General features: G+C 44.2%; 1 long non-coding RNA gene across 1 annotated transcript in view; it reads right to left on the minus strand.

The window, feature by feature from the left end:
- LOC138513404 (uncharacterized) overlaps positions 1 to 12933 on the minus strand; it is a 236605-nt gene that overhangs the window by 82979 nt on the left and 140693 nt on the right. Inside the window, exon 4 of the long non-coding RNA XR_011281754.1 lies at positions 7228 to 7372. This is a non-coding gene — a long non-coding RNA (uncharacterized lncRNA). The remainder of the gene's footprint in view (positions 1 to 7227; positions 7373 to 12933) is intronic.

Raw genomic sequence — 12933 nt, forward strand, 5'->3', positions numbered from 1 at the left:
CTAAGTGTGGCACATGTTATCATTTGCAATTTCATCTAAGTGTGGCACTTGCTGACAGTCATAATCCTATCTAGATGCGACTCAGGCTAATGTTCACGATTCCATCTAAGTGTGGTACATGCTATCATTTGCAATTTAGAGGAGATGTGGATCTATCTGGTACACCCTGAACCCAGATTGTAGTACCACAAAGTCATAAAGACATTGTACTGGAGATGGGTCATGCCCATCTGACTGAGGGACGTTTAGGGATTCACAATACACAAGCACAAATTGTGAATCGGTTTTACTGGCCCAGTATCTATGCTGACATTAAAAGGTTTATAAACACCTGTGAGCTTTTTCAAAAGACCAGTATGAAAATGCCGCCTCCTTTTCTCTTACAAGCTTTACCTATTATTGATGTTCCATTTTCATGAATCGGAATGGATATAGTAGGACCTTTGGAAACTTCAAAACTAGGTAATACATATATTCTAGTGATTTTGGACTATGCCACTAAATATCCTGAGGCTTTCCCTTTTGAGGAATAATATATCTCAAAAAATCTTGAAGCATTTGTTACCCTTCTTTTCTCTAATAGGTTTTCCAAAAGAGATTCTAACCAATCAGGATTCCACTTTCATGAGTAAACCTATGTCTGAAGTAAATGACATTCTTCAGATTAAAACCATTAGAACCTCAATCTACCATCCCCAGACAGATGGGTTAGTTAATAGGTTCAATCAAACTCTAAAACATATTCTGAGAAAGTTGTTTGAAGTAGATGAAAAAAACTGGGATGTTATGGTACCCTGGGCCTTGTTTGCCATCCAGAAAACTCCTGAGTCATCTACAGGAGTCTCCCCCTTTGAATTATTGTATGGTAGGGAACTGTGAGAAACCTCAGGATATCCTCACACCTACCCCCTTTGAATTCCCTTCTCAGGTGGCCATAAAAAGGCCATCACTTTTGGATATTGAACTTGGGGGTTTGCGAGGCAGGATAACCTGGGCGGAGGGTCCTAGGTGATTAGGGAGAGGATATTCACAGTTGAGACATGGTATCCCCCTTTCCCTTCTGAAAATCGACCTCAGCCTTAATGGGCTATTGTAAATAATTTTCCATCATTTACCCTCATTACACCCACTATGGTACTGGGACAAGAAATGGGCGACTAGGAATAGTGAACACTAGTAAGCCATTTCACCAGCCTAGTACTGAGATAAGGAAGAGGTCTGCAGAGTGTTGTAAAGGTCATGCATGTCTCAACTACGCCACTAATTGCAACCAGGCAATTGTAATTTGGAACTCACACATGCAACATGTCAAATGTTTGCAGGTGTACAAAAGGGGTGGAGACCAGCAGCAAAGAGACCAGCAAGGAATCCTTTGTGCGAGGAGGCAGCTGTGCTGGGTCCTGCAGGAGAGCCAGGATGCCGGCAGACGACTCGCGGAAGCTGTGGAGCCAAGGCTCAGGTGGGCCGTGAGAAAGGCCGTTGGTGGGGAAGCCTCCTTTGTCGGAGGACTGCAGCCAGAGCTGTGGACACAGAAGAAAGAACAAAGGTGACCGACAGCATCCGTGGAACGGGAGCAGAGCTGCCGGTGAAATCCAAGAAGAAAATTGGAAACACAGCTGCCCGGAGGAAACGCCAGGGAGCGGTCAGTGTATTGGGAAGAGCACTCGAGCAGGGGCGCCCCTGTGGCTGTGTCAGAAAGCCAAATTTGATGCAGAATGAATGAGAAATCTTATACCCGCTGAAGTTAACCCAAAGTAACAGGTTGAGCGGGAAATATAGGGCCAGTATAATATGCATGCGGCAGATTGAAAAAGTCACAAAAATTGAACACCAAGCTAAAAGAGGGCTTTCAGCAAAAATGTGCCTTGATGACAAGTGTGTGTGAAATTCAAATATTTCCTATTGGAAGCAAAATACGAATTGCATGAAGCATAAAAGAAAGCAAGTATTGAAAATTAAGAGAGAGCATGAAAGAAAGGTGGTGAAGGAACAAAACCACCATAAAGTGAACTATATATGAAAATACATTGTGAAAAGCCCAAAAGACTATCAAAGGGAAGCCAAGTGAGTGTTAACCATCACACAGGTACAAATACAGAAGAACCTTTGTGGGCTAGAGAGCCTAGGGTTCCTGGTTGCGTGACCTGTAATGGGTGGACTGTATGGTTTGACAACTGCAACTGTGAAAGCCAAAGAGGTTGCTGAAGTGAAACAGGAGAAAGCTATTGTATTGCACCGTTAAGAAACTGGAAGGAGTATAAAGGAGGCATGGAGCTGTTTTTGAATATTGGAAGAGTGTGAACAGGTACAAGTGGAACTGTATTGAGCTTAGGGAAGGGAACCCCAAGGTTTTATGGAACTGTGTTGAGCTTGGGTAAAGGAACCCCAAGGTTTTGTGGAACTGTTTTGAACTCAGGGAAGGGAACCCCAAGGTTCTGTGGAAGTGCCTTGAACCTGGGAAAGGGAATCCCAAGACTTTTGTGGAACTACTTTGAACTTGGGAAAAGGGAGCTGATGAGTAAGCCAGGAAGAACCTCAGAACTTTCTTTGGAACACTGTTTCTTTTTATTGCTGATATCTCTACACTTTGGTTAGCTTTAGTTGTGAGGGCAAGTATAGGTTTTGGCCACAGAAAAATGTTAAGTTGAACTTTCTGGCCCAGACTTCCTTAGTTTATTTAGGTAGGGAAGTCCCACCTTAGGATAGGGCAAGTTAGGCATTCAACCATCCTGACATTTGAGTTAATAAAACATTTTGGTTTGAACTTTGAATCTGTTCTGTGTCTTGCTTCATGATGCCTTCACAAATGGTGTCAGAAGTGGAATGCGGCTCAACCGATACAAGATGGGGGACCCTAAAATTTGAAAAGTTAAGTGCCAGAGCATTAGACCCCTCAGTAGCCACAACGGGCTCTATTGGGTTTCATATTTGTAGGTAGTAGGTAGTAGGGATAAGACTATTCCTGCTGGTGAAAGAAGACTGATACCCACTAATGTGATCTTAATTCGACCCCCTAATGCCTACATCAGATTGGCACCCAAATCCAAGCTGGCATGGAGGTTTGAAATGGATGGATTAGCTGGAGTTATAGATCCAGACTTTAGAGATGTTGTAAAGTGTTGTTACAAAATCATGGGAAGGACCCATTCCACATTCATCAAGGGGATACAATTGCTCAAGCGGTGCTTGAGAGAGTCATGTTCCTTAGGGTTAAGGAAGAATCTAGGAAGGAGAGAAAAGATAGAGGAGCTCAAGGCTTTGGAGAGGCTGATGAAGCATCTGATTGCCCTCCTTACCCTGAACCCAGAAAAGCTAAAGAGGAAGAACACAAGACACTTCCAGACTTAGCCTTTGCCCAAAGGAACAACCCCTTATCAGCTGAAGCATTTTTACAAGTCCTATCTGAGCCAGAGGGTCATGAGAAAGGAGGACCTTTTTTCTCTCTGAAACAGAACTTCTATATAGAGAGGAGATACCATTTCGGAGGGCTTGATAAAAACACAGTTCTTTGTCCCTAAAAGTCACAAGCATATGGTTCTAGAGATAGCCCATTCACATCTGACGGGGGCCATTTGGGACAGTCCAAAACTCAGTTTCAAATAATGAATATGTTTTACTGGCCCGGAATCCATGCTGACATTAAACATTTCATTCAAGCTTGTGAAATCTGCCAGAAGACTAGCACTCATATACCCCCACCAGTTCCCTTAAATCCTCTACAAATAATTGAGGTTCCATTCTTCAGGATAGGTATGGACAATGTGGGATCCCTTGAAACTTCCAAACTAGTAAATAAATACATTCTGGTCATTGTAGACTACGCTACCCGATATCTGGAGGCCTTCCCCCTGAGAGCCAACACAACACAACAAATCCTGAAACTCCTGTTCCTTTCTTTTCCCGAGTAGGGTTTCCAAAGGAAATATTAACTGACCAGGGCTCTACTTTCATGAGCAAGCTTATGGGACAAGTTAAACAAATGTTGCATATCACACTCTACGAACATCAGTGTATCATCCCCAGACAGATGGCCTTGTGTAAAGATTTAATAAAACCCTAAAAACAATACTATGGAAGTTAGGGGAACAGCATGGTAGGAACTGGCATCAAATGGTACCATGGACTTTGTTCGCAGTCAGGAAGACCCTTCAGGCATCTCCCCCATTTGAACTTCTGTATGGACGGGAACCTGGGATGTCCTAGATATGTTGAGGGAAACATGGAAGGAGAGAGAAGAAGCCCCGATTCTACTCTCTCACACTGCAACTAGGCTTAAGGAACATATGACAGCTGTTAGATCCTTAGTACATACTCACATGGTTCAAGCACATGTACAAAAAAGATCTCCTATGATAAAAAGGTTTCTTTAAGGTCCTTTTCCTTAGGTCAAAAGGTGCTCGTACTGTTGGCGACTTCTGAAAATAAACTTATACCTAAGTGGAATGGACCATATGAGGTTCTAGAACAAATGGGTCAGTGTAATTATAAGATCTCACAACCGGACTGCTGTCTGAAAACCCAAGTCTACCAATTTGTTAAAGGAGTGGAGAGAAAATCCTTCTGAATCCCAGGCTGCAATATTATCCTGTCTATTACCAGAAAATGCAGATAACAATGCCTTAATTTCCCCTGACCTTAGTAACAACCAAAAACAAGACCTGTATGACCTGATAAGACAGTTTACTGATGTGTTTAGAAAGGAGGCCGGATGAGTGAAGGATATTTATCATCAAATCCGCACTCCCGTAGGCAAAGTGGTACATTTAAAACCTTACCGATTACCCGAATCTCGAAAAGATATCATCATTCAGGAAGTTAAGAACATGCTTGAGGCTAATGTCATTGAACCTTCTAATAGTCCCTTGTCCTCCCCTATCGTGTTGGTTGCAAAACCCAATGGAACTTGGAGGTTCTATATAGACTTTAGAAAGTTGAATGCCATCTCTGCCTTTGACGCTTACCCAAGCCCCGTATTGATGATCTGATTGACAGGCTGGGTAATGTTGTCTACCTTTCAACAATAGATCTAACAAAAGGATATTGGCAAGACCTGTTGTTGGGACCTGATATAGAGAAAACTGCCTTTGCTACTCTAATAGTAATATTTCATTGTAAAGTCCTGCCTATTAGTCTACATGGTGCTCCAGCAACATTTCCGAGGTTGATAGACAAAATCTTACAGCCATACTCAGATTTTTGCAGAGCCTATATAGACGACATTGTGATAGATAGCAAGACATGGGAAGATCACCTGTACCACCTTTGCACGGTCATGAGAGTGTTAAGAAAAGCCGGGCTAGCCGCTAACCCCAGAAAATGCAAGCTTGCCCAATCTGCGGTTAAGTATTAATTTTTTTGTGAGTAATGGTACTGTCCAACCCGAGCAAGAGAAGGTGAGAGCTCTTCTCGATACCCCCACTCCAAAAACCAAGAAAGATTTGAGGGCCTTTTCAGGGCTAATTGGCAACTACTGCATGTTTATTCCAAATTTCTCCAGTAAAACATCAAGATTAACTGTCAAATTGAAGAACACTGAGCCCCAAAAGATCAAATGAGAGGAGGAAAACAAGATCTGTTATATGACTTTGTAACAAACCCTATGCCAGAGCCCCATTTTGAAAGTAGCTGATTTTTTTCTAAAGAATTCATCCTCCAGACTGATGCTTCTTTAATGGAGTTAGGAGCCGTATTATCGCAAAACCACGACAGCCTTGAACACCCAATTTTGTACATCAGTCAAAGGCTATTCCCCAGGGCGACAAATTACTCAGTCATCAAGTTAGAGGCACTGGCAATTAAGTGGACAGTGATACATCTTAAGTACTACCTCTTGGGTTGCAGATTTCAATTGATAACAGTTCACTCCCCTTTGGTATGGATTAGTCAGAGAAAGGAGTCTCATCATCGGGTTATGCAGTGGTTCCTGTACCTACAACCTTCTTACTTCACAGTGGAACACAGAAGGGCCAAGAGCAAGGTCATGTGGATTTCCTCTCCCGGTTTCCCTGTGAAGCACCCCGGTCCAACACGCAGAGGGGAAGGGTATGTGAGAAACATGAGGGTATCCTCACACCTACACCCCTTGGATCCTCTTCTTATGTCGCCACGGAAAGGCCATCTCTTTTTTGGATCCTGAGCCTGGGAGTGGAGAAATGAGGGAGGATCACCTGGGTGGAGGGTCCTTGGGGATTGGGGTGAGGATATCCACAGTTGACACATGGGGCCTCATTATGAGTGTGGTGGACTGGAAATTAGGGTGCCAGTAGCAACGTACCGGCACCCTTTCCAGACTGCCACACTCTGAATCTGCGGGCGGGGGCCTTTACACCCAGCAGGTCTGACCTGCCGGATGCAATGGCACCTGCATGCACAGTTGTGACGGAATCACTGGCACCATTAACAACAGTGCCAGTGCTTCCATGAACCCATTCCCATGTAGTCCTATGGGACTCCACAGGAATGTGGATTTACCAAATCCGCTGCCAGACTTCCCGCTCCGCCTTGGACTTGTAATGTCCAGGTGGTACCGGGAAGTCAGGCGGTGGATTCATTGTTTACGAGGATGGCGGCAACCCGGTGGTAGCACCATCGGGTTACCACTGTCCTCGTAATATGGCCATGGAATCCCTCTTTGCCTTCTGAAGATCAACCTCACCCTGCCTCAGCCTTCATGGGCTACTGTAAATCATTTTCAATCATTTTGCCTCTTTCAACCCACCATGGTACTGGGACAAGGAAGAGGGGACTAGGAGTAGTGAACACTAGTAAGCCATTTCACCACCCTAGCACTGAGACGAGGAAGAGGCCTGCGGAGTATTGTAAAGGTCAGACATGTCTCAACTCCTCTCCTAAATTCAACCAGGCAATTGTAATTTGGAACTCACACCTGCAACCTGTCAAGTGGTTGCAGGTGTATAAAAGGGTAGGATACCAGCAGCAAAGAGAGCAGTAGGGAATCCTGTGTGCAAGGAAGCAGCCGTGCTGGGTCTTGAAGGAGAGCCAGGATGCCAGCAGACAACCCCAGGAAGTCGGGGAGCCAAAGGCCAGGCTGGCCGCAAGAAGGCCATCGGTGGGGAAGCCTCCTTTGTTTTCTTTATCGGCAGTCCGATGCCAGAGCTGCGTACACAGAAGAAAGGTGACTGACAGTGTCCACGGACACAGAGAGACGTTTAAGATGAACTTTCTGACTCAGACTTTCCTTAGTTTCTTTAGGTAGAGAAATCTCACCTTAGGATATGATAAGTTAGGATTTCAACCATCCTGACATTTGAGTTAATAAAACATTTTGGTTTGAACTTTGAATCTGTTGTCTGTGTCTTGCTTCATGATGTCTTCACAGAACCCGAGATGTACTAGACATGTTAAAAGAGACCTGGGAAGAGAGGGAGAGAGACACTATATTACTTCATCCCAGACGGCTCATAAATTGAAAGAACAGATGGCCACCATTAGAAAAATAGTTCACTGCAATATGGTAAAGGCACAAGAATAGCAAAAGGAATGTTATAATCAGAAATCACTAATGAGATCATTTTGCATTGGGTAAAAAGTACAAGTCCTTCTTCCCTCATCTGATAATAAAATGTTATCCTGGTGGCATGGACCTTATGAAGTCATTGAAAAGATGGGACCTTATAATTACAAAATATCACAGCCTGATTGGAAAATCAAAACACATATATATACCATATCAATATTCTAAACGAATGCAAAGAACCTATGGAAGCATCAGGCTTACTAGCTTATTATCAGAAGAAAATCAAGAGAGTCAATTAAATCCCAGAGTTTCCTCAAAATCAAGATTTACTGGACTTATTAATACAATTTCCTGATAGTTATTACTATTTCAATTTTATTAATATACTCCCATCCAAATTGACATTGTATATATATGGAAAATTAGATACATTAAAAAACACAATACACATATTTTATCATCACATTATTAATAAATATTCATTGACAACTCATTTAAATCACAATACACCTCTGATAAAAATTCATCATATGAGTTAAGCAATTAACATCATCACCATCCATTAATATTTTCCATAGTAGATGCGCATCCTCATCGTTCAACATGTTATAAGATTTCATGTGTTTGTCTCAAGGCATTCAGGCTAGCACAGTTTAGCATAATGTGCTTAGATATTTCTATTTCCATTTCTCCACATAGACGATCCGCTTGTGCTAAACCTAGTTTAGGGCCTTCGATCTCCAGCGCGCTTGTCACATTGAACTTAAATAGCAAATATTATCTGACTGTATTTCTGCTTGCATAGGCTTTAATGTACTGCGGCTCCTGCGCTCGCCCTATGCAATACCGAATAAAGGGTCCACTATTCACATTAAATGCCCAGCGGACCATGTATTTGTATTTATTAACTTTTATATAGCGCTTTACACCAAAGTGCTTTACATAGAACAACAAGAATAAATTGGAAGCAGTAAATGACAGTTCATGAGTCAAATAAACAAGTACAGTATGCAGAACAATTTGCCGATATCAATGGGTGAAATCAGAGGAAGGGGAGTAGCGGGGAAGGGAGGACAGAAGGGTTGTCAGGAGGGAGGGTTGAAGAAGGTGGGATTTTAAGGAGGATCGGAAGGAAGAGAAGGAGGAGATGGAACGGATAGAGAGAGAGGTAAAGAGTTCCAGTGAAGCGGGGCGGGGAGCTGAAAGGAACGAAAATGAGATGGGGCGCAAGGAGAGGGAGGCACAGAGAGGAGGAAAAGGTCAGCGGAACGGAAGGGGCGAGTGGGAGAGTAGAAAGAAAGAAGGGAGGAAAGGTAGGGAGGGCCAAGATTATAAAGAGATTTAAGGACAAGACAGAGGAAGTTGAATTTAAGATGAGAGTGGAAGGAAAGCCAGCCGAGTGAGGAAAGCAAAGAGTAAATGGAGTCATAGGGAGAGAGGAACAGAGAGTGTGTACTGCAGAGTGGTAGAGGGATTTGAAGGGGGCGAGATGAGAGGCAGGGAGGCCAAAGAGGAGGGCTGAACAGTAGAAGAGACGGGAGAAGACAAGGGAGGAGATTAAGAGTTTGGTGGCGTGGAAGGTGAGGGAGGAGCAGATTTTGTGAACATTAAAGAGATGGAAGCAACAGGCACGGGAGGTTAGACAGATATGATAGGTAAAGGAAAGGTTAGACTCAAAGTGAAGGCTGAGATTACGGGCAGAGGCAGAGATGGGGAGATGAGTGGGGGGGAAGAGGATGGAGGGAGGGGGGATGAAGAGTGTTGGCAAAAAGGAATAAAACTTCAGTTTTGTCTATGTTTAGGGTGAGAAACTGGGAGGACATCCAAGTTTTGACAGCAGTGAGACAGGAGGAGAGTTTGAAGTGAATATCGGGAGTCAAGGAAGAGAAGAAAAGGAAGAGCTGGGTGACATCAGCGTAGAAATGGTGAGAGATACCAAAGGATGAGATGACAGGTGTAAGAAGAGAGGTGTAGAGTAAGAAGAGGAAGGGGTCAAGCACGGATCCTTGTGGAACACCAAAGATGAGGGAGTGAGTAGGTGAGGAGCGGCCACCCCAAGACATGGCAAAGGAGCAGTTGGAAAGGTAGGAGGAAAACCAATTGAGAACAGAGCCTTTGAGACCGAATGAGAAAAGAGTGTCAAGGAGTAAAGGGTGATCGACAGTGTCAAAGGCGGCAGAGAGGTCAAGGAGAATGAGAATAGAAGAGTGTTTGGAGTAGCGAGCAGTGAGGAGGGAGTTAAGAACAGAGGTGAGAGCAGTTTCGGTGGAATGCTTGGGGCAAAAGCCAGCTTGAGTGGAGGGGAGGAGGTTGGAGACAAAAGCCGAGAGTTGGGAGAAGACTAGTCGTTCAAGGAGTTTAGAGAGGAATGGTAAGAGAGAGATGGGGCAAAAGGTGGAGGCCAGGAGAGGGTTAGCTGAGGGATTTTTCAGTATGGGAATGATAGTAGCGTGCTTGAAGACTGAAGGAAAGGTAGCGGTGGTGAGGCAAATGTTGAAGAAAGGTAAGGTAAGGTATGAGAAGAGGGTAGATTTTGGGAATTAGCGGAGTAGGGAGAGGATCAGATGGGGCAGCAGTGGGGTGAGTTTTGGATAAGAGGAGGGACATATCAGTGTTAGAGACAGGGGTGAAATTAGACAAGTAGGAAGAAGGGGTCGAGTGAGAAGGGGCAAGGGGAGAGTAAGCGGGGAGAGTACAATGTTTTGGCGTAATGTGAGTATTTTAGAGGAGAAGATGTTTGCAAAGTTGGAGGGAGAGATAGGAGAGGCAGAAGAGTGGTCAGAGGTGGGAGGAGAGAGAGAAGACGAGTTATGGTTTGGAAGATTTGTCTAGGATGAGAAGATTGAGAGGGGTGTGGGATGTCTTGACCCACTTCTGCTCTGATATGCTGCACCACTCTGTTATGATGGTGCTAGAAAAAGCAAAATGGCTGCAAAACCCTTGTGCGTGCCAAAAAGATGGGTGCCCAATCTGCCACGCATGTTGTCAGTGGTGGAACAGAGCTCTCACTACTGAAATGTATCACTGGACTCCACAACAATTGAAAGTGGAGTGCAGAAGGAAAAAGCAGTGCTTTGCTAAATGAAACTCCAAATATTGCTTTAAATCACTTTTTCTTTGTGGCTGAAACTTCAGAATGCAGGTACAGAACACCTTTTAAATATTCAAAATTCTCTCTGGGTGCTACAATTCACTTAGTTTAAGGAATCACTGTGAACTTACAATGTCCTGAAAGGCTAAGAGCATAAAGAGATTTCCACAGCAAAAGTGGCCTGTCTGTGGATCTGTCAAAACAAAATCTGTGCAGCAGAGGGCTGCTGTGATGACAGCTGTCAGGGGCCTGCCTGATTAAACTTTAACATGTATAAACTGAAAGTCAAAATGTTTGCAAACTAAGAGGCCTGTTACTGATAGTAACCCATATTGCAATTGTTTTGATCCCACAGGTTTAAAATCTTGAATGAGAATACGATTTGTTATTTGATACAACCAGTTTGTTTGTGCTAAGAAGAATTTAACAATTAATTTAAACCTGGCTGAAGCTGCAGAACTTGAATAACAGGTTTTCTCACAGAGGGAAGATCTTCCCCCCCAGCAGGAAATCACGGAGATGTGTTAATTACAGGGTAGGAAAGAACCTTTTCTACAGTGGGAAAAGGAACAATAGCAAGCTGCATCTTAGGAAATTCGAAGTGTGAAGACGGTCGTAAATGGCCTCTGCAAGGAACAAACATGGGGGATGGCTCCTGGGCTTCCAGGGAGAGACCAAGGGGTGGAGTCAAGTGACCATTTGTTGCTTAAGAAGGACAAAAACACATTTTAAAAAGACTGATAACTTACTAGTCAGAATTGTGCGCTGCTTACTTCAAAAGAATTCTTTACTTTGAACTGAAAGCTGATATAACTTACCCGGCATTGCGAGCAGTGCCAAGGCTCTTGCCAGCATTACCGCTCTTCCTGGAGGAGGCGGGGCCACATCTGACATGTGACCTGATCACGTGATTCTGGACTCATTGAAAAGACAGAGGCTGCCGCCCGCCCTGTGCGCTGCTTACTTCAAAAGAATTCTTTACTTTGAACTGAAAGCTGATATAACTTACCCGGAATTGCCTCGCTTCCTGGAGGAGGCGGGGCCACATCCGACACGTGACCTGATCACGTGATTCTGGACTCATTCAAAAGACAGAGGCTACCACCCTTGCGGCGTTAAGCCCGACAGGGGGAAAAGGCCTGGAAGCTGTTGAGCGGCTGTTTAGCGCTGGTGGCGCGTTAATTGGGGAGACTGCAGAGGAATTACCTCTTTGATCCCTTCTGAGCACCTACTTACCCTGTGTAGTGCGCACAGGTTATTTAGTGTATTTTTAGGTGGAGCCGCACACAGACCCAGTCCGTGTCTGCTCACGGCTAGCATTGCTGTACTCTGTGCAATGACTGCTCAATCAGGCCAGGCGGGCCCACAAACAAGGAGAAAAACGATTCAACAACGACAGATGCAGAATCCGTGGACAGCCTTGAAGGCAGACGCGGCTCCGGACACTTTAAAGGTAAGCACTGTTTCATAGAAACGTGCGTCTAAAGTGCCACCTGAAACTGTCGATCTAACAGGAAAAAAGCAATTAGTGTTATTTCCTGTGTCCCCTTCTGAGCCCTCAATGATTCCTCTCCAACACGACAAATCGTTTGATGCTCTACCTACGAACATGTTGTGCTCATCAGGAAACAAAGAGGTGGTGGAACGAACAACAAATGACTGTTGTTTAGCACCAGGAAATTTCGGAAATCCTCTCACCTTACCAATTCTTGCCCATACTAACCCTACTGCTTCTGCGCTACCTCCTGCGTTGCTCGCATTACCATTTCAAACTGCTGTAAATCAGATAGCGGATGGAGGTGGACACATTACGTCTGACTCCATCTCTGAGGGGACAGTGGGGGTTGTGGGGTTCGAGGGATCTGTCCCGGAGTTTGTGCCTGGGGAGGCTGAAGCGAATGCTTCACCCGAAGCAGGTGCCTCGCTAGACAAGGCCGCTTCACATACAAATGCACTTTCACAAAGGCCACTACTAACTCTTGATAACTTACTTCCGATTGGCCTAAATTTGTCACAAACATTTTCCTTTAACAATACATCTCAAGTTCGAACCAGATCACTTCGGAAACAGTCGACAAATTTTTTTCCCCATTTGAACTTACGGATGCAGCAATAATGGAAGCTTCACAAGACGATGAGGGAAATGAATGTTTACTCGAATCTGATGAAATAATATTATCTACACTGTCTTCAGGCACAGATCATGTGACTGCAAGAAACACCTCCACAAATGTTGACATGTCACTGAGAGTTCCTCGGCTCCAACAAACCAAGGAACGCACAATGTCAAACACCATTCAGTCTCCCTATGGCTATACGAATTCAAATAGCAGACAGCAACATACACTCCACCAACATAGTCGCA

The sequence above is a fragment of the Ambystoma mexicanum genome, chromosome 12, assembly GCF_040938575.1.
Source record: "Ambystoma mexicanum isolate Mex_15411 chromosome 12, UKY_AmexF1_1, whole genome shotgun sequence".
Taxonomy (NCBI): domain Eukaryota; kingdom Metazoa; phylum Chordata; class Amphibia; order Caudata; family Ambystomatidae; genus Ambystoma; species Ambystoma mexicanum.